The sequence below is a fragment of the Felis catus genome, chromosome X (assembly GCF_018350175.1).
Source record: "Felis catus isolate Fca126 chromosome X, F.catus_Fca126_mat1.0, whole genome shotgun sequence".
NCBI classification, from domain to species: domain Eukaryota; kingdom Metazoa; phylum Chordata; class Mammalia; order Carnivora; family Felidae; genus Felis; species Felis catus.
The window spans coordinates 111,755,244-111,777,147 of record NC_058386.1 but is presented as its reverse complement, the minus strand read 5'-3'; the positions used below and the strand labels follow the sequence as shown (position 1 = coordinate 111,777,147).

The 21,904-nt window shown below is 46.8% G+C and overlaps 1 protein-coding gene across 2 annotated transcripts in view; it reads right to left on the bottom strand.

Annotated features, from left to right (window-relative positions):
- FHL1 (four and a half LIM domains 1) overlaps window positions 1–21,904 on the bottom strand; it is a 61,889-nt gene that overhangs the window by 15,402 nt on the left and 24,583 nt on the right. The window lies entirely within an intron of this gene.

Genomic DNA, 21,904 nt, shown 5'->3' with positions numbered 1-21,904 from the left:
AGGGCCCCGGGGAGTCACGTGTGCAGGCACTCGGCACACCGCAACCCAGTCCCGGACGCTCTACTTCAGGAGCACCCCACGGGAGGATCACACTTCACGCACGAGGCAGACACGGCAAGTTCCGTGGCCCAGTTGGCCCACGCCCGGGGGTTCCTCGGCCCCGGCCACCTGGCTTGTGGTCACCCTCCTCCCTTTCCCATAGTTTTCTTTCACCAAAGAAATTTCCAAATGGCCGCGAACTTATTCAGTTACTGCCATTAGTCACGGCCAGGGGCAAGGGCCTGACGGGCACGTGCCACGGAGTCTTTGTGGGCCCACCTGTGGTTCATCTTGGTCACGCTCCACCCTCCTCCCCCTCCTCACACCTGCCGCTAAGTCATACACTCAGCAGGGTTTTTCCCCTCAACAGAACTTTGCCCGGCTACTCGTCCCTCCGGCCAGCGATCTTACTGAGTGACCCCAGCGGCGGGAGGAAGGCACCCGGTCATGCACCCTGATATGCTGGGAGTCCACGTCGGGCCTCCAGAGCACTTCTCGGCCAGTGCAGCTTCAGCCCATCTCACGTTCCTGTTAATCTTCAGGGTGGGAAGAGTACTTCTGCTTCCTGACAAGGCAAATTGTGCAAAGTCATGGCTTAAATGTCACAATTCAGGGCGTATCTGTCAGGGAGTCAGCCGAGGGAGCCCCCCTAGAACCACATGCGGGGCGATTTCATCGCGCAAGATCCAAAGGAAAGCGAGCCCCCAGAACTGTGCCTCCCCAGAGGGTGTCTGGATTGCAGAGCAAAGGAAAGGGGCCCCACGAAAGGGGAGGGCCTGCCACCAGTGAGGGAACGTGCAGGAAACGGAGGGCCCTGCGAACAGTCAAATGCCTTGAAAATGCTAATTCACTCCAGAGAAGACCAGCATCTCACGATTAACCTTGGATGGGTTCCTTGTAATACTCCTAGATTAAGAATTCAAACACGTGCCTTGGCCTCTGCCATTGGATCTTGGAAAATGTCCTTGTGTGATTAGGAATAGTTTTATTTTTTAAATTCTCTTCAAGATTTTGGCTTTTTAAAAAAAATTGTTTAACGTTTATTCATTTTTTGATAGAGACAGAGCATGAGTGGGGGAGGGGCAGAGAGAGAGGGAGACACAGAACCCGAAGCAGGCTCCAGGCTCTGAGCTGACAGCACAGAGCCCGACGTGGGGATCGAACTCATGGACCGTGAGATCATGACCCGAGCCAAAGTCGGACGCTCAACCGACTGAGCCACCCAGGCGCCCCCACTGGCTTTTGTTTTTTTTAGAAGTTTACTTATTTTGACAGAGAGAAAGAGGGAGAGAGTGGGGAGGGGCACAGAGAGAGGGAGAGAGAATCCCAAGCAGGCTCCTGCGTTGTCAGCACAGACCCCATGAACCGTGAGGTCAGGACCTGAGCCAAAGCCCGATGTTTAACCGACTGAGCCACCCAGTCGCCCCTAAAGATTTTATTTTTAAGTAATCTCAACACCCAACATGGGGCTCAAACTCACAACCCTGAGATCAAGAGTCACATGGTCCACTGAGCGAGGCAGCCAGGCACCCCAGGAATAGTTTTAAAGGTCTCCCATCCCCAAAGTCTGCCCCCTCTTATACTGTTCCTAGACTCTCACCAAGATGGGGGAATGATCCCAATCACATGCTATCTATAGATATCTTTGAGCCTCTAACCAGAAATCACCAGTGCGGACAATGCTGAACAAATGATTTTCAAAGTAAGCCACCATGGTGATCTCAGATTTAAAAAAAAAAAAAAAATTGAAATGGCACTTAAAAAAGAGAAAATAAAGAAAAAAACGATAGGAACAAAGAAACAGAAACCAGGAAGAGTTTCAGAAGGAAACATATAATAAAAATGCAGAATCTCCAATCAGAGGAAAATAAATGTTTCATGAAACCGAGAAGCTAGTAGGGATAAATCTTTGTCATATTTTAGGTGTTAGAATTCTCTTCCAGTCTATTTCTACCATCCACTTGTGATAGATCTGTTTTATTTCCATGTTGCCATGTGCCGTGACTCAAAACACCCTTTCAATCATGCTAAGTCCTGGCATTCACCAAGCCCACCTGTTAGGGACATTTCAAGCCTCTGATAGATGTTCGAGGGCTAAACATTCCATGACCCTAGTCTTTATTCTTAAGGCTGTTAACGGATCGACTGCCTTGACCAGAGGCATCATCATAATGCCTCGTGAGCCCTGCTTCCTGATGGGGGATCTCACCTCGTAACATATAATCTGTCTCCATTTACCAAAAGACTATAATTAATACCCTGCCTTATTATGCCCCGGCTCGGCCGTGGAATTCAGGGCAAAGGTCAGAAGCCCTTGTTGAGTGGGGCGCAGGCTGGCGGTGGGGGCACAGGAGGAAGGAGACAAAGCAGTGGTCTGGGGGTCACTCAGGAAGTCTCCATTTTGTTAGGTGATAGGCTGACTGACTGAGAGGGGGCAATCCAGGGTTGGAGGATTGAAACGACATTAAGGTGAAAGCCTCGCTCGGTCCCCACCTGCCAAGTTGCTCCGAGGGCCATCATTTGTCTGCCTGAGCAGTGTCACAAGCCAGATTCGAGGCACACACTCACAGGCAGACCAGGAGGGTGGTGGTCCCCAGGGAGTCGTGTCTGAGCGCGCGAATGCGAATGGCTCTCTGTGGGAACAGCTACTCTGTTGGCAAGGACGAGCATCATACCGTGAAAACGCCACAGGAAGACCAGAGTGAAGGCCAGTGTGATCTTGTGGGTGGCCTACCGCGACACGACCGCCCCAACCGATAGCTTGTGTTGTCCACCCGTGCACAGTGGGGACAGAGGAGAACGGGTGGGGTCCACGCGCGATGCCACCTTCACAAAGACTGCTTTAGTTTTCCCATCTGTCATCACGCAGAGTTGCAAACGACCTTAGATACCAAGCGGCCCGGCCACCCCATTTCATAGACGGGAAGACTAAAGCCCAGAGATGGGACATGAGCGGCTTCACTGCATTATCAGCAGCTCCAGATCTAGAACCAGAGTGTCCGGACCCCCAGTGTCCCGTCCCTTGTGCCACATCAAGCTGCTTCCAGCGACGGCTCTTGACTCACGGCAGCGTACAAGTCGGGACCGTGCTTTATGGTCCCTTGACTTTAGAGAGTAATAGGCAGAGGCTCGGTGTCCGGGTCACAGACCTCGACACTAGGGGACAGGTAAAACACTCTAGATTCTCTCCTGCTACGGCGAGAGTCTCCTCAGATACCATCAACTTCGGCTGAGGCAGTGGGGCCGCAGCAGCTGCCGCAGAGCAAGGGAGGGGAGGTCCAGGTTGATGGAGGGGTAAAGGGTCCTCCTACAACAGCTGACGCTCAAGGAGCCCGAGCAAACGGTTCCAAAGCTCTGGAAGTCAAGCAGTACGCACGCCGTGCCAGGCAGCGGGTACATGAATAGAATGACAGGAACACGAAGTCCAGCAAATAGAACACGAGAAGCAGTCTGCAGCTAGAGTGGCTGAAGCCACCAAAGGTCACGCGCTCGGAAAGAGGACATCACATTTATCTCAAATCCCAACCTTTCTTGTTCATTTTCAAGCAGTGTGACGGTCGAAGAGAACACACACGTAAACATGTACCACGTGTAAGGAAGACCGGCCTGTCTCAGGTGTGGAATGGGCGGCCGACTGCTCCGCTGCGTTCGGTGGAATTCAGACAAAATGGCGTCCACCGGGCCCCTGGCCATCTTGGAGGGCTTCCGCGGAAGAAAGTCAAGCCTTAATTTTATAGGCGATCGGCAGAACGATGAACACCGTTCTAAGACAAGCAACGTGGAGCGTGCTCAGAGTTTAACACGGGTGGATCTATCTTATACGGTTTCAAGGGCATTCCGTAGCAGCAAAGGGCCCGGGCCCTGGAGCCAGAGCGTCTCACATCGAATCCGGTCTCCACCACTTACTGGTTGTGTGCAAGCCAATTCTACTTAACGTCTCTGTGACTCAATTTGCTCATCTGCAGAACGGGGATAACAGGAGTGCCTAGGTTTATAGGGCTGCTGTGAGAAATAAAGCGCTAAACCCTTGCACAACGGTGGCTGGCACCCAGTGGGCACATTTTGCTATTTATTCAATTATGCTTTAAAAATGAGGATTCCCAAGCAGCAGACTCCTGCAAAAGAAAAATTTCTTTTCGAATTTACCAGTTCACAGGGCACACGTGAAAAACAGGTAACAGCCCAACTGTGAGGGTTATGAGCCTGATGCGTCAACAGGAGGACAATCTGACATGTCCCAGGGCCTCAGAGGAATCAGCCTCTGGCAGGCACAACAGCCCAGAAGACAGCTGTACATCCTACATGGATGTAGACGGTTTAGGGACAGGTGATGGGACACCTTGGAAAGACAAGGCTGCTCTCTTGATCCTCTAGTGGAAATAAAAGACCCACTAGGTGTAGGTCACCTGCTCAGACTTGGGGTGAGAAAGGAGTTTTCCTACGTCCCTCCTACCAAGTAAGGTCCTAGTGAGCCCAATGGATGATTACACTTTCCAACACAACAAATGAAGGCTTGCTTGGGTGAAAGCCCTTAATGAGACAGGCCACCCGTGGACCGCCTCTCTGATCTCAACTTGGCCCAAGAAGGCTACCGACGAAAAGAGACTACCTATAGCATCAGAAACAGTAGCTCTGGCCAGAGCGTAGGTTACTTCTGCATGTATGACGGGAGTTGATTTGTTTTTACACGTTGGTTAAGCGTTAGACTACACTAAGAATTTAGCAACTATTTCTAATGTTTCTTATTTTTGAGAGAGAGAGACAGAGAGAGACAGAGTGCGAGCAGGGGAGGGGTGGGGAGAGAGGGAGACACAGAATCCGAAGCAGGCTCCAGGCTCCGAACACTCAGCACAGAGCCCGACGCGGGGCTGCAACCCACGCACCGTGAGATCATGATCTGAGCCGAAGTCGGACGCTTAACCAACTGAGCCACTGAGGCGCCCCTGACGTGAGTTAATTCTGAATGAATGCCAAGGACGTGGATCTCAAAGAGCTCTCTTTCTAGGCCGTGCAGAGGAAGGGCTCAGCAGCTGACGTGAGGGAAGACTGCCTGTGGGGACACTGGACTTAAGTGAAGCACAGGAAGGCGTCAGGTCTCAGGGGCAGCACAAGTGAAAACTGCATCGTCTATCCCACTGCTGCCCAAAACCACACTGTGGTCATCCCCCCACGTCCACCCCTAGATGAATTCGGGTTAAAGCACCCGAGTTGGGAGAACTGACAGAACAGTTACCCGACCAGCCCACGGACAGGCCGGATGCTACGGCGGGGACCGTCCCGCTGGATGACAGCTCCCGGGGCCACGGCACCTGCGATGTGCCAGTGACGCAGTCCTGGAAGAGGAACTGTGTCTGTCCGTCAGGCCCACCGCTCTCCCTCCTTTCAGGAAGGGCTCCTGAAACCCTGCGACTCAGCTCAACCCGGGAAAATAAAAGAAAGGGAATGGGGGCAGCTCCCGGGAGGAGGCAGGCAGTGCCGGGGCAGGGGTCCCTCTGGGGCCAGTTCCAAGGAGAGAAAGGGCTGGTCCAAAGGATTCTCTGAGGCTCTGGCCAAACCCACCATACCCGTCTCTCCCAGTGCCATGGACTGGGGAAGGCCCGCAGCCACAGCATCTCAATCGCACATACTGAACATTCTATCAATCCAGGCTTCCTTCTTTTGGGTTAACGGTATCCCCCGATAAAATGGGAAGATCGCGGGCGCGTGTTTGTGGAAGTAGCTAAGAGGGTATGAAGGACTCTGGTGTTGTCGGCGAGCCTATGTAAACCATCTTCCAATGGAAACATTTCATGGGTGAAAACGTAAGAAGGTTATTGTTTTCTGTGTTCACGGTGATTCTTAAAACATGTTTCCGTGTTCCTGACTCCAAGTTGTTTTTTCATTTTATGCATTAAGACACAACTTAACACACCATAAAATTTACCCTTTCAAAGCGCACACTCCAGTGATTGTTAGCATATTCATCAAGTTGAGCAATCATCACTCTCATCTGATTCCAGAACATTTTCTTCACGAAGAAAGACACCCTGTGGCCATCAGCGGTCACTCCCTAGACCCTCCCTTTCCTCCAGGCTCCCGGCAACCACTAATCTACTTTCTGTCTGTGGGTCTGCCCGTTCTGGACACTTCTGTATAAAGGGGATCATACAATATGTGTGATCTTTTGTGTCCGGCTTCTTTCATTAAGCCTCATGTTTTCAAGTTTCATCCACGCTGTAGCATAAATCAGCACTTCATTGTATTTTACTGCCGAATAGTATTCCATCGTACGGATACACCCCGTGTTTGTTCACTCACCTGCTGACGGACACGAGCTGATTCTTCGTTTTAGCCATTATGAATGATGCTACTATTGAACATTCTTTTTTGTGTATGGATTTCTTTTATTTTTTGAATATTAAAATGTTTTTGGGGTGCCTGGGTGGCTCGGTCGGTTAAGCGTCCGACTTCGGCTCAGGTCACGATCTCGTGGTTTGTGACTTTGAGCCCTGCATCCAGCTCTGTGCTGACAGCTCAGAGCCTGGAACCTGCTTCGGATTCTGCGTCTTCCTCTCTCTCTGGCCCTCCCCCCCTCACTCTGTCTCTCTCTCAAAAATAAATGAAGATTGAAAGAATATTAAAATGTTTTTTTCTAAAGGCACAAAAGATTACATACTGAAAAGTCTTCCTGTCCCGCCTGTCCCCAAACATGCACTTCCCTTCTCCATTAGTTACCAATGATCCCAGTGTCTTCTTATGGTTCCAGAGACACTGGGCCTATGAAAAATACGTAGCTGTATATATTTTTTCTTTCTCCCTTTTTAAAAACATGATGGTGATGTGCTACACGTACTCTCCTATACTTTGCCTTTTCTATTCTGTGTATTTTAGCGAATTCTGCCTGTTAGTGCCGAAAGAGCATCCACTTTTATGACGTATATAGTATTCAACTGTGTAGATATACCACAATTTTTTTATATGTAATTTTTTTAATGTTTATTTTTGAGAGAGACAGAGGGGGCGAGCAAGCAGGGGAAGGGCAGAGAGAGAGGGAGACACAGAATCCGAAGCAGGCTCCAGGCTCTGAGCGGTCAGCACAGAGCCCGATGCGGGGCCCAAACTCACGAACCGCGAGATCATGACCTGAGCCGAAGTCAGATGCTTAACTGACTGAGCCACCCAGGCGCCCCGATGCACTACAATTTTCTTAATCAGTCCCTTATCGACAGACATGTGTTTCCAGTCTGTTATTACAAACAACGCTGTGAGAAATATGCAAAGTTCAAAACCAGGGAATGAACCAACTAGTAAAAGCAGTAAGTTAATTTAATCAGATTGCCTTCCTCTGACAGGCGGCAGGGTCAGATGCATGAAAGAGTCGTGACTCCCAGGAGAAGGGAGAGAGGAACAGGAAAGGGACGAAGGGATCTCAAGCGGCCCAGGCAAGCACCCACCAAAGCTCACTGAAATGGCACATTTGTTTTGTCCAGGCAGAGAACGGACCACGTGGGAATCCTGTGCCAACTATGCTAAGGCTACCCTCCGTCAATGAGCCACCCAGGGAGGAAGTGGCTTTTGATTCCAAGTCTAGTGCTCCTTGCACCAAACCACAACGCCTCGCGATGAATCACAAAACAAGAAACTGAGTAAAACGCTTATCCGGACCACGTGCACATAGGTTCACACGGCGCCGCGCTGTGACAGACTGGCGGCGAGGGACGACCTACGCCCCAACATTAAGGAGGCACTTGGTGTTCGTCGAGTCTGCAGGCTGAAAAGCTGTAAGGTCCACATGGTATCTGGTTTTCAGATGTTCCTGTGCTCCTTTTTATCTATTTTTAAAGACGAAAGGTGGCGCCTCGGCTAGAGGTTATAATGGAGGGGCACAAGCCCTGGGCACCAGCCCTGCTGGATGATCTTAGACTGGCAACAGGTCACTGATGCATGCCACCACCAAAGTGCCCGGCTCTGAGTCATAGGTCTGACCTTCAAACGGCCTGCCGGGAAAACAAAACACCATCTTCCTTCCTTACAGAAACCTGCTAGGGGTTTCTCGACTCTGTCTGTGTCAGGGTTGTCCATTAACCCTGTGAGTGTTTCTTTTTGACAGCAGAAGAGTAGCTGGTCATCTGCAGTCTCAGAAGTCGGTCTTTTCTGAAATGGGCACTGGTTTTTCCGAGGTCACGTAACTAACCGAGGCCAGGTGGCTTGTGTTCTATTCATCACTGACTTACCAACTTAGACTGCACCTCCCTGCTTCTATGGACTAACGAGAAAAAGAAAGGTCACCAGCACCGCACTCCCATCTCACGGCAGACACTTCAAAAGTCAACTCTTTGGATTTCAGGAAAAGGGGCTGATGTTTATAATTCGGCGTCATATATGCAAATCGAATGGGAAGTGTGGCTACCAGCTGTTTTTATTCGACGTTAAAACAGAGATCCCCATCACAGTGTTGTGGCGATTCAGTGTGGCAAACCAGCAGCGTTATAAATATCGCAAAACCACATTAATTTTAATTCACTTCAAACTGTCTACTCATTTAACCTCACAAATAAATGCTGAAGCCTACATAAATGATCACAGTGGACAAGGAAGCAAGCAGAGAAGAGATTAGTTCAGGAGCTTAGCAAGTTCAAAGCCAATTACGACCTAACTTTGTCAAAATGGAGAAAACACTATACAAGTTAAATTAACTGTAAGCTTGGGGCGCCTGGGTGGCTCAGTCGGTTAAGCGTCTGACATCGGGTCAGGTCGTGATCTCGCGGTTCGTGAGTTCAAGTCCCGCGTCGGGCTCTGTGCTGACAGCTCAGAGCCTGGAGCCTGCTTCGGATTCTGTGTCTCCCTCTCTCTCTGCCCCTCCCCTGCTCACGGCCTGTCTCTGTCTCTCAATAATAAAAAAATGTTAAAAAAACTAAACAAAAAAAATTAATTGTAAGCTTTCATTTAATGCAAAGACCAGGAATGTTCTGACGACTTTGTTGTTTCGTAACTCAAGGAACGAGCAATAGACATGGAGTCAGAAATGCCAGCGAAGAGTCCCGGGCTCTGTTGGTTCATTTGCCTTCCCTGTCGATACAATGGGGACATTAATACCTGCCCTGCTTTCCTTGTCAGATTGTTTTAGGAACCACATTAAGTCACATGTGCCCAGGTACTGTATGAACTGAAAAGTAATATCAAAATAAAGATTTCTAAAAGAAGAAAAAAATATATACACATATCAGGCTTTGTACCGAAGCAGGTAGGATGTCCTCGTTTTTCAAGTCTTCGCATGACTCACACCCCACGATTTTCACAAAAAACATATGCCCATTTATCATGCACCATAAAATCTAGGAGCGGATCATTGGCAAAAGACGGACAACCTCCGTGACGGGGATTCTCTCTCTCATCAGCCCACACGTTCCAGGAGAGAGAATTTAGAAACAGTCATATGGGTCTTTTCGCTTTTACTTAGGGTCTAGGTATTTAATCCTCTTGTATTTCATTACTATTGCTCTGCAGAGACACAAGGAGCTGGGGACAAATGTACAATAGGCAAGCCCCACATACTCTTGGTTCTTCGCTTTGATCTACAAATCAAAAGCACACTCCTCTGCACACGGGTAGAGGGCAATTTTAGTTGCTTTAAGTAACTGACAGTTTACCCTTCAGTCTCCACAAAGAGAATAATTTGGAAAACACCCAACAGAAGAAAACCTGAAGCCAAGAGTAGTTTGCAGACTTCTATCCCAGAAAAACTAAAGAAAACAAGGAGCGCTTTTTATTTCTGTTGTGGGAAGGGCTGGAGATTTAGTAACAACTTGAAGAAGTGAGTTAATCCCTTTGTAACATAGCCAAGACAGGGTTTATTTTCCTACTGTTATGATGGTAACTTAGAACACACAGGACAACAATATCAAATATCAATTCCCTCCAGAGCTGTAACTTTCTAAATGTAGTAATTAGTAATTTGTCAAGATCATCATTCGACATTCAAATAGTTTCTACACAGTCATTTGAACCCCCCTGCCACGTTCTGTGGCACATCCTCAAATGCCATCAAGACATAAACCAGGTACCGTCTTCATGAAAGAAGGCTACAGGTGTTCCAGACGGATAAACTGAGACATTAAAAAAGATTAAGTGTCTCGCCTTAAGAGAGGGGGGCGAGGTCAAACTAAGAATAGAAACGCCAAGTCCTGTCACCTGTCCTGACCATAAATCTAGACAACTGTCCACCTTTCTGCCAGCAATAAGTACAGTCTAATCAATTTCTGTGTGTTTTAAACATACGTGTTGCAGGGAGAGAACGAATCTTCTAAGCAGACCGACGAAAATATTTAGTTACGGGCGGTGCCAGACATACAGGCTACGGAATATAAAGTATTCGTGTACGCAAAACACCTCTTTTCAAAAATTAAATCTGATTGATGGTAATACCTAAATGTTAGTGAAATAACTCAACCACTTGAGTTGTAATGGAAGCCAGATACAGTTTTCACCTGCCCTATCAGACCACAGGCAGTTAATCAGCTGTATTATTGGTGCTTACGCCACCATCATGGAACAGGCCAGTCACATTCTGAGATCAAAGAGCAAGTCGGTGGTAGAGAGGAATCAAGACCTCTGCGACCCAACGGTCTCTTCTAGGACCAAAGTACACACAGTTCGAGGGCGCCGAGGACTTTTTATGGGGTTGAAAGGGTAGCGCGTCTATCTGAGGAGGCTGGTAAAGTTTCTACAACTCCCTGTGTGTAACGTCGTTGTGTTCCAGAATTTTGTTGTCGTGTTCTGTGGACACATTTAAAATGTATCTAACCACCCAGTTCACCCCACATCCCACACCTACTCCCTTTCCCAAAGACCGTCTGCCCTCGCTCTTCGGTCTTCTGTAGTACGTTCTCTTGGAAGGTCGGAGATGGGAAACACGGCAGAGACCTGCTTCTACCCTCTGGGGAAGGGGAGAAGCTGCTTGGAAAGGCTTTTAAGGGATCTGCCAGCTAACTCAAGAGTGCAAGTGAAGACTTCCAGAAGGAAATATACCCAGCCAACCCCCTGGGCCAAGGGAGAGTGTTTGCACATGATTCTGGGGATTGAGAGGGAAGGGAACAACAACACAGCTTTGCAAGAAGGTAGAGAGCGCTTTCCGTACAAAGGGGCAAAAGCCACGCACTAACCTCTTTCACCTCCATCCCGCTCTCGCTGTCCCAATTGTAACAAGGGTGTCTTTTTTTTTTTTTTTTTTAATAATTTGCACTTAACACCTTGACACCATGGTTCGGGATCGGATCCAGCAGAGACCCATTTGGTCCTCAGTTAACTGCTCCTCCCTGCTTTCCAAATAAAATAGATTTTGTTGGAGTGACCAACACTTGCTGTTTATAACACTTCTAAAGATGAGCCTGCCTCTCCATGAGAAGTGGAAGTTATTTGGCTCCTGTCTCAACAACTGAAAACAAAACCTACAAGGATACCCCCCCCTTATTAGGGGTCAGCATCATCTGAGTCACGAGTCAGTTCAGATTTAAAAATACACCAGTATTCTTTTCCAACTCCATGCCAGAATTCCAGAAAATCTGTTACTTTTAAAATAAGGCTTCCAAATTTTTTTCCCCCAGTAAAACTGAGCATTTATTTTACATCTTGCATAGGACTCTATGCCAATTCCTGCACATTTGTGTGGTGCTCAAAAAGCCAGACTCCGAGTGCGTTAAATATATAAAGCTACCTAACTGGTGAAATCTACTGCATTTAGTTTGAAATGCATCCAAAAATAATATGGAATTATGGATAGAGAGATGGGTAGATCTGGTGATCAAACAGATACAGTAAATAACATGTTAATGATGGACTCTAGATGACGGGTATACAGGTGTTCCCCCACGGAATCATTTCCACTTTAACAATCTTCATCATAAGATGTTGGGGGAAAATAAAATATAGCTAAGCAAACATTTTAAAACACAAACTGAAGCCACACACAAGCAGGTGCTGGCTTCCAAAAGGCATTTTTAGACTCTGAACACAGAATGTGGTACAATCCAGAACGAAAGTGAGGAACTGCGGCCTCCATCTGAAAGGGATCCGCCAAAGCCATTGTAAAGCTTCTCAGGCATAACCAAAGAAGCCCCGAAAAATCTCCTAACGAGCTGCAATATTGCACACATATGTCTTCAGACTTCGGGTGAGCAGTCTGAGCTATGGGCCAAGAGAGAGACCTTTTAGAAGGTTCCCTAGTCCATTGACATGGCCCCAACTGAGAGATGACCCGGGAGCCAGCCTCCAACCCCTGAACTACCTTTCCCCTTTTATGGCAGTTTCGAGTGGAAAGCATACAGTCATCTGTTTCCAGATTCCTAAAGGTACCAGAAAAAAAATCTCTAAATATAACAGATGGCTAAGCGCTCACGGTAACCGAAAACCAAACTGTAACTTCAGCTTTCTCAGGCTGATACCTTAACACCATGGCTTTAGTGGAACGGTCTTGCTGAAGACCTTTTGTCTTTATTCCCATAACAGGAATATTACCCTGGCTTTGATGGATGACAGATAGGTGTCATCCAAAATTTTATTTTGAGTTGACATCAATAACCTTTACTTATTTCCAAGTCAATCGCTAAGTGTTGTCCAGTGTGTTACAATTGACCACAAAACACGGTGGAGTGTGTCCACTGGTTTTTGTCAGTTTCTTAAGTAGTTCAACACACTCTGAAATATCTAATTCAAATGTTGAAGGCTCTGCAACATTTCTACGAATTCTAGGGTTCCCCATGATATAATGGAAAAACCATTAGAATGGAAGGACCCATGGGCCACCTGGCTGGCTCAGTGGGTGGGGTGCATGACTCTTGATCTCGGGGTCATGAGTTTGAGCCCCACATTGAGTGCAGAGATTACTTAAAATTAAAATCCTGGAACAAAGAAAAAAAAACTGGAAGGACCCTGCATTTGTACTGTTAGTGTTTATTAAATCTATGACCCTCTCTCCCCTCCCCCTGGGTAATATAAACAGCCACTAAACCTTGCCCAGACCTTGGGTAAGTGGTAGCACACTCATGACCTCCTGGTTCTGAACCACTTTCCACATCCCTTATCACACGTAGCTCTAACCTTCTGCCCTCCTGGCCTCAACCCCAATTCGCCAGTTTTCCTCAAATAAATAAGACCCTCAACTCTGTGTCCTTGGCTGGCCTTCCAAGTCTCAACAATACACATGGGGTGACCGTGTAACATGGGGGAGAGAGGACGGTGATGTGTGCGTGTTTGTACGCTTGCTGTAGTTAGAAAACCAAACACCCCAGAGTCTGAGAAGGGAGCTCATTTCACATTCAACTTACCATCTCTTCTTAGGCATCATCAACACACATGCCAGAACCTTAAAAATCTGAAAACAGCTCTAAGAATGTCAAAATTGAAACCACAGAAGGATGTGCACACTCAAGTGTTTGGGGGGGTGACGTATACGGATGCTGGCGGTTTGCTTTGAAATGCATCCAAAAATGAAGGTAGACTAACACACGGATGGATATGTGATGTGGCAAACGCAGTGAAATGTTTAAGTGTAGAACCTGGGTGGTGGGGATGTGAGTACTGACTGCGTAACTTCAACTTTTCTGCCTATCTGAAACGTGCATAATGCAATGCTGACAAAACCACGACGCCATGCCGCGATGAGGCGGGAGGGCCTGTTGTGTTCAAGAATATGCTCCAGTGATGTCAGGAACACCGGTGTTAGAGGAACAGGGAGTCAGATAAAGATCCTCAGATAGTCCTGGGTAATACCACAGTAATGCTATCTGTGGTTTCCAATTCATAAAATGCCTCTCGTTCAATGAACTGTTTCTCTAGTAAATGCTTGCAAAGCCGCTGCCACTAACTAGTAACCGATGTGGAGGACGTCACAGAAAACATCGGTCGGTATTCCCGCTCCGAAACAGGTTCCAGTTTCCCGGCGGAAGCAGAGTGCGGTCGTGCCCCCTCCCCCACAGGTCTGTTTCCCCCCGCAGGTCTGTTCCAAGACCCCCAGCGGATGCCTGAAGCCACAGATAGCACCGAGCCCCGCAAGAGACTATGGTTTTTCCTCTACACACACACCTATGATAAAGTTTAACGTATAGGTCAGGCGCAGGAGATGAGCAACAGTAACTACTAGCAGAATAGCCCAATCGTAACAACGTCCTGTTAGAAGGTTATGTGAGTGTGGTCTCTCTCACTCTCTCACAATATCTTAGTGTATGCGCTCTTCCTTCCCGCAACGATGATGTGAGGCAAAATGCCTACATGATGAGGCGCAGGGAGGTGAATGACGCAGGCACTGTGACGCAGCATCAGGCGGCTTCTGATCTTGACACTACACCGGGAGGACCATCCGCTTCCAGACCACGGCTGACCGGTGACAGAAACCCCAGAACGCAAAAGCACAGGCAACGGGGAACTACTGTCCAGTTTAAGACAGGGGCCCCAACCACACGCTTGACTCTCTCTGTGCCTCCGACTGTCCCAGTAATAAAAACAGAAGACACCCTGGAGAGGACCGAAGGAGTTGGCCCAAGAGCCTGTGGAACGTCCGTCAGGACTGAGGATACAGAGGGCACAGCTTGGAACGTTAAAGGAAGGGCTGAGAGTAATGGAACACGTTGTATTGTTTCCAGGTTCAAACCTGTCATGTGAGCCCCAAGCCAAGAGTGGAACTCACCTTCTCCAACCAGTGAGCATCTGAACCCCTTTAGTGAGCAAAAGGCACCACTGATTGTGAATGCCCTACCACACACACGCACACACATGCCGACAAGCACGTGCACAAACCCATCACCGGAATCCACAGAAAAATCTCCACTGGTTCTCGAAAAGAGACACTTGGGATGTCTTAAGTAAATTACTAATTCATAGTCCTGAAGAACGTATATAAACGGTCCCGTCACGTACACGTATCGCATGGTTTGAGAGGTGTTGACAGACTCGCAAAGACCACAAATTCTCATCCACCTACCTAAGGGCCACACTGCTTTACTATGTAGGTGAAGAAGTGGTACGGAAATTTATTTGATTTTTTTCTTTAATCTCTCAGTGAGAGATGCTGTATCTGTATCAAGTGTGAAGCTGATCTGGCTGATAGGATAGGAGAAGGGGGCCGCTGTTCTAAATACATTTTGCAGATTTCATCCTTTTTAGTTGAATTGATTTGATGCCTAGAGCTGTTTAAACAAAATGGAGATATTAACAATTAAAGAAAAAAATCAAAAGAATTATGGCCAGTATTAGCACAGCTCTCCACACGGGGATTCCAGCCCATAACGATAGGATAATGATGGTGACAATGATCATAAGGAGGATGCGGGTGCTACTCTTTCTCGCAAGCATTGTCAAGGGCTTCAGCCTTCATGGTTGGATGTCTGCAAAAGCTGGGACCTCAGCTGTGCCTGTTGAACGGACCGTGAAAAAACGGACACGATTCCACTGTGAAGCTGTGACTTGAATCTAGTAAGTTTCAAACCCAGGACTTAGTGACTATCCAACATTCATCTCCCAAGGATGGATCTCTTTACAGGCGAGCATCTGTTGGCTTCTCAAGTCTCTGTCCTATTCATAGACAAGGTGATGATGATGGAGAAAGCTGTAAAACGACTTCCACATCCACAGGGTTTTATGACGTTACAAGAACTTCATAAAAACATTAGGTATTCACAAGTTCCTACTTGTCTTGAACCAAACTTGATAACAGAAACGGACCCTGTTATTTCACTGGTGAATAAGGGTGCAGCCGCACTCACGTCCCCCTCTCTCCTCGGCCTCTGTGCGATGCTTGTTAATCACTGATGGGCTCCTTTGCTTTGGTTTTAAATTTTATTTATTTATTTATTTATTTTGAGAGACAGAACGGGAGGGAGGGGCAGAGAGAGAGAGAGAGGGAGAGAGGGAATCCCAAGCAGGCTCCGCGCTGCCAGTGCAGAGCCCGATGCCGGGGCTTGATCCCACAACCGCAAGATCACGACCTGAGCTGGAATCGAGTCGGACCCTCAACCACCTGAGCCACCCAGGAACGCCTCCTCTGATGTGGTTTCAAAGAGAATTCACATATATGAGTCTGCCCCTAGAGAAGATGAAGGAACTTGCCAACAGGTGAATTCTCCATGAAAAACTAACACAGGATACACAAGCCTTAAATAAAAGTCAAGCACTCTGACTCGATTTTGGATACATCATTAAACTTTCTGAAACCCGAGTGTCCTTCCAAGTCTCAAAGTAGCATATGGAAGAGGATAAAAAGTTTTAAAGGGTCATTTGAACCAACTGAAGTCCCAGATGGTTTGACTCGAGCTACCTTAGAGATCAGATAGCCCATGTCTTCATTTCACATCCAGCGGGTACAGGTGGAAAGCTAGACTTCCGTTTCAGTGTCACAATCTGGCTTTTTCCATGGGAATCCTCGTCAAACCCAACCTTTATCATGACCTCCATGGCACAGTTTAATATGCTCAAATATGAAATATGGTTTAGACATTTATATGCGTGCCAACTTATAATCCTGTGATGAAGATACTTTTTAAAAATAAAAAAAAATGTGTAATATCCAATCAGTGTTCCCACTGATGTCATATTCTTACAAATGGCTCCCTCATAAGAATTTCTTATAGACAGTTCATTCACATTAACTACACAATACTTTATTTCACTGAAAAGAAAATGATTTCCTGGGGCCATCGGTAATGTGGTGTGCATGTGTGTGTTTCTCCAAAAGACTTGCCAGCTTTCTCTCCAAGTGCTATATGAACTCTGATAGAAGACGACCGAAAGAAGCCCAGACTCGAATTCCACTTTCCGAGAGTGCAGTTAGGACCCTTCCTCTAAGTGAGGCAGCTTCTCTCCTCCAGTGAAAATGAATTCCTTCTATCTCGGAGGCTGGGAAAGTTAGGAGATGTACAAGAGGTCAAAATTAAGTCCATTAAATCCCAGCCCCGGATTTAGTCACCATAGAGACAGGGGAGATAAATAAACCAGTAACCTTAACAAATGTGCTGCACCTTTGCCAGACATATCTCTGACTTACCATTATTTTTACTTAAGTATCTTTCAGTCCAAACATAACTGACGATGAAGACGACAAAACCAAACAGAACTAGGCCCAAAAGAAATAGGAATGCTCATGCAGGCAAAGGGCAGGCAAGGAGTCAAGAGCTACCCCCCTTAGTAATGTGCTCTCTGTTCCCCTTGAAAAGCGATTGCAACATGGAGCTCCAGAGGCAATGACATATGGGGAAAATATGCGGTGCTAAAGCCAGAGGAAACCATGTCAAAAAAGAAAAACAGACATGAAGTAACTGACCTAATTAAAGGAGAAACGCACACTTCCAGCAGGGAAACAAGTATATGTGACGCGGGGAGCACAGCCGGAGGGGAGGGGATGCTGGACGAAGGCTCGGGACGCTAGAGGGGATTTGTGTCACTTAGCTAAATGCCACCAGAAGGGGAAACAGGTACTGCCCTTGCACCACGGCTCCGCTAAGGTTCTGCGTAAGTGGACAGGGAGCCTCGAGACATCAAGAGTGGCTCCCCGGCCGCACAGCAGTGAAAAGCTCGGAGACAAATAGTTACACTTTAACACGCGGGACACCAAGGGGCCTCTCGACCAACTGCAGAGAACAGACGAAACACGGGCAAAGAGAGGAAAAAAGGAAGAAAACCGAGAGGTCAGGGTGATGGAACGAAGCAGCAGGGAGGAGTTCTAGCATGACAGCCCCGTGTCTAGGCTCTAGGCGGGAGTCCTCATCACGAGCCACGGTCATTTACACAACACCAATGGCTTGTGGCATGGGGTCGAGAAGGTAGAAGCTGAGGAGTCTCGACCTCTAAGCGAGCCGTAGACTTCGGGTAAAATGTGCAAACAACAGGACAAATAATATGAATAAAACCTCAAATGAAGTGTTACTTCTAGCTCTCGTCCACACGCGCGCTGGCACTTTACAAGGCTATCATCATAGCACATAGACAACGGCCGTATTAGACACATTCTTCCATATCGGTCTGCAAGCATCAAGGTTGTGATTTGGAACAGATTCATGGAATTCTCCTGCATGGACGTATCCTACTTACTTAACCGAGAATCTTGCTTGAGCACACGAATGTTTACATTCTAACTTCTTGTCCGTACAAAGACCACTGTGACGAATACCCGCAACATGCAACTTTTCTTTTCTTCTCGTGGAACCATTTGCTTCTTGGAGCGCACGTCCCGAAATAGGATTACTGGATCAAGGGGTACCGATCTGTGACTTGGGCCACAAAGTGCCACAAAATGTTCTAAAAGGCTTATGACCAACTTACAGAGCTCCCAGCAGTAAGCGCTTCTCGGTTTCAAGGTAACCAACCATATTAGCACTACGTGTTTTCTGTTGTGTCGGCTCAAAAGGCAAAAAATATACCTTCTTGCTGCTGGGACGTGGTTCATCCTTGGATGCCACTGAGGCTGAGCATTTTGCCATGCATTTGTTCACTCTGACAGGACACGCACGTCTTTTGCCTCTCCACCTGCCGGAGAACTCATTCAGACAACGGTTATGGAGCACCTACCACAGGCCAGGCACGTGCCAGGCCTCACAATCTACGTGGGCTCTGTGCGTAAGATAGAAATGAATGATTTTATCACCTCCGCCACAAACTTTCCTGGCATGTTTTCATTATTTTTTTCCTCAGCTTTGCTGAGGTTGAATTAACGAAAATCGTACACATCGAAGGCAACCGGGATGATCTGACACACGTACATTCTGTGAGTTCGTTACCACAATCAAGTTAGGTAACACACCCACCACCTGAGACGTCCCGTTTCTGTGTGGGTGGTGAGAGCACTGAAGGTGTACTCCCTCAGAAATCTTTTATGGATTGGAGTCTGTTGATCTCTTCTTGACTACTTCTATCATTTTATATAGCTTACAGGTTATCATTTATCCAGGGACTGGATAACTGTCCCATTTTCTATGGTCTCATTCGTAAGTTTTCCAAGCGTCTCATAAATATATTCTCTGATAATTACAAAATTAACAGCTCTAATCCCTACTTCATGATTCCTGAGCTTTACCACATGTAGCATTTTTACTACAAGTACTTCAAAAGCAAGGGTTTTTTTTTTTTTTAATGTTTATTTATTTTTGAGAAAGAGACACAGAACACAAGCAGGGGTGGGGCAGAGAGAGAGCCACCCAGGCGTCCCCCAAAAGTCCATTATTTTTAATACAACATAGCCCGTGTAAAAGAGAAGTTTAATTTTTATTTTAAAACTTGCTTTAGGGAGCCTGGGTGGCTCAGTCGGTTAAGCGTCTGACTTCAGGTCACGATCTCACGGTTCGTGAGTTCAAGCCCCATATTGGGCTCTGTGTTGACAGCTCAGAGCCTGGAGCCTGCTTTGGATTCAGTGTTTCCCTCTCTCTCTCCCCTCTCCCACTCACATCCTGTTTCTCTCTCTCTCAAAAATAAAAAAAAAAAATTAAATTGGCTTTTAAACGTTATCCTACCACAATGAGAAATGAACTCAGGTTTATCTATGAAGATCTGACCACAAATAGCCTGCCTAAGATCTCTTTCTCTTTCTTAGGCCAAAGAAAAAGATTTGTCAAAACATCACTGCATGACTGCTTTTTCGTAGGATTGCTTTAGGGTCAAGTCCCCTTGCTACTCAAAGGGACACAGGTCCTCGGACTAGCAGTGGTACAATCTGGGGCTTACTGGAGTTGTGTAATCTCAGGCCCTACCCCAGACCTCCTGTGTTAGGATCCACAAGTGAAAGTTTGAGGAAACACTGGGGTAGACCACAGGAACCTGCCAAATTCTGCCGATGCTCCTTCTCTTAATCAGACACCGTCAGAAGGTATCTCTTTCCTCAAATGTTTATCCCCATCCCTTTCTTAAAAAAGTAACCTCTACACCCAATATGGGGCTCAAACTCACGACCCCAAGATCAAGAGTCGAATGCTCTACTGACTGAACCAGCCAGGCACTCTCAACCCTTTTAATGCATGCCCTTAAATTAAAATAAGTATCACCAAACATCATGTACCTGAAAATTACAAGCTGGTATTTTGAGAGAAAGGATGGCTCTCAGTCTATAGCCTCAATTTCATCCGGACATGAGCTTTCTTGAAAACCCACTTGCCTGAAAGAGCCCTGCAGGTCTTAAAAACGAGTAAGACATTCAGATAATGGCCACATTAAACACTGAGATAAAGGACCTCTGTCCTTTGTATCAAGGAGGTGAGAGGGTGGTAGGGACCCTGGCAAATTTCAGAGTTCACGCTCCAGCCAAAGGCATGGGAGCTATCCGGCTGTTCAGCCTAGTGTTGCCCAAAAGGAATACAGGCTAATGTTGCCAGATCTTCTGATATTTCAAGAGAAGCTGAAAATCTGGATTTTTGAAACATGTGAAATCTCTCAAATTTTAAATGCTGGCAATTCACTTAAAATTTTAAAAGAACACCTCTGTGTGCCAGATTCAGCCCACCAGTTTGAGACCTTGGCTCTGGACTGATGGTTTCCAAATTCTTTAACCTTGTGGAAGCCATCTGTGCTAAATCTCGTGCTCTCTTGCTGGTACACGAAGAAGAGAGGTCACATCGATATAAACGGTACAAACCAAATCACTATGACTACCATATTTTAAATTTGTGTTTTGTGAATATTAAAAACTGCCAAATCAATAATTAAAGTGACCATATGTCAGTGATACAAATATTTCCTAGATGTGAAATACATGTTTAATTCTTAATTAACAACACTGTCATTCCTACAGAAACAAATACAAAGAGTACCCAGCTCATGTGTATGTTAAGAATTATGTTGGGTTCAGGGCTCCTGGCGGGCTCAGTCAGAGAAGTGTGCCACTCTTGATCTCAGGGTCGTGAGTTCGAGCCCCATGTTGGGTGTAGAGGTTACTTGAATGAATGAATGAATGAATGAAAACTTTAAAAGGAGTAAAAAAAGAATTATGTGGGGTTCCAGTTTTTGTTCCAGGGCACCAGGGTGGCTCGGTCGGTTAAGCATCCGACTTCGGCTCAGGTCATAATCTCATGGTTTGTGAGTTTGAACCCCACATCGGGCTCTGTGCTGACAGCTCAGAGCCTGGAGCCTCCTTCAGATTCTGTGTCTCCCTCTCCCTCTCTCTCTTTTCCCCTTCCCTGCTCACACTCTGTCCCTCTGTCTCAGAAAAATAAACAAACATTAAAAAAAAGTTTTTGTTCCATACAATTCTATAATGAAAAGGTGGCCAAGTGGAATAATTTCAGGTTCTTGAAAATAAAGTTTACCTGTGATAAAGTTTACTACTTTCCTAAAGTGTTCAAGTGTTTCAAGCAAATTTACCAAATTTGTGTATAATCTGTGTGTACGAAACACACAATTTACATTTGCTTTCACTTTGGGGCACTTGGGTTCTGGGCACAGGTGCGCCCCAGCAACGCCCGTATACTTCATTACTTGTGCATTCCTGCCTGGAGGTGCCAGACATCACAGTCTCAGAGAGCAGACTGGAGACAGGGACTTTGAACTGCACCCCTGAACCCATCCAGGCCTACTCAATACTGGGCAATTTAATGTAAAAAGGAAAATCGGGGGCACCTGGGTGGCTCAGTCGGTTAAGCATCCAACTTCGACTCAGGTCATGATCTCGCGGTTCGTGAGTTCCAGCCCCACGTCGGGCTCTGTGCTGACAGCTCGGAGCCTGAAGCCTGCTTCAGATTCTGTGTCTCCCTCTCCCTCTGTTCCTCCCCTGCTTGCACTCTGTCTCTCTCTCTCAAAAATAAAGATTAAAAAATTAAAAGAAAAAAAAAGGAAAATCAACTTTCAGTTTCCCCATCTGCAAAAAGGAAAATCATCCAGGGATGTCCCACAGTTGAAGAAGATCGAGATGAAAATGTAT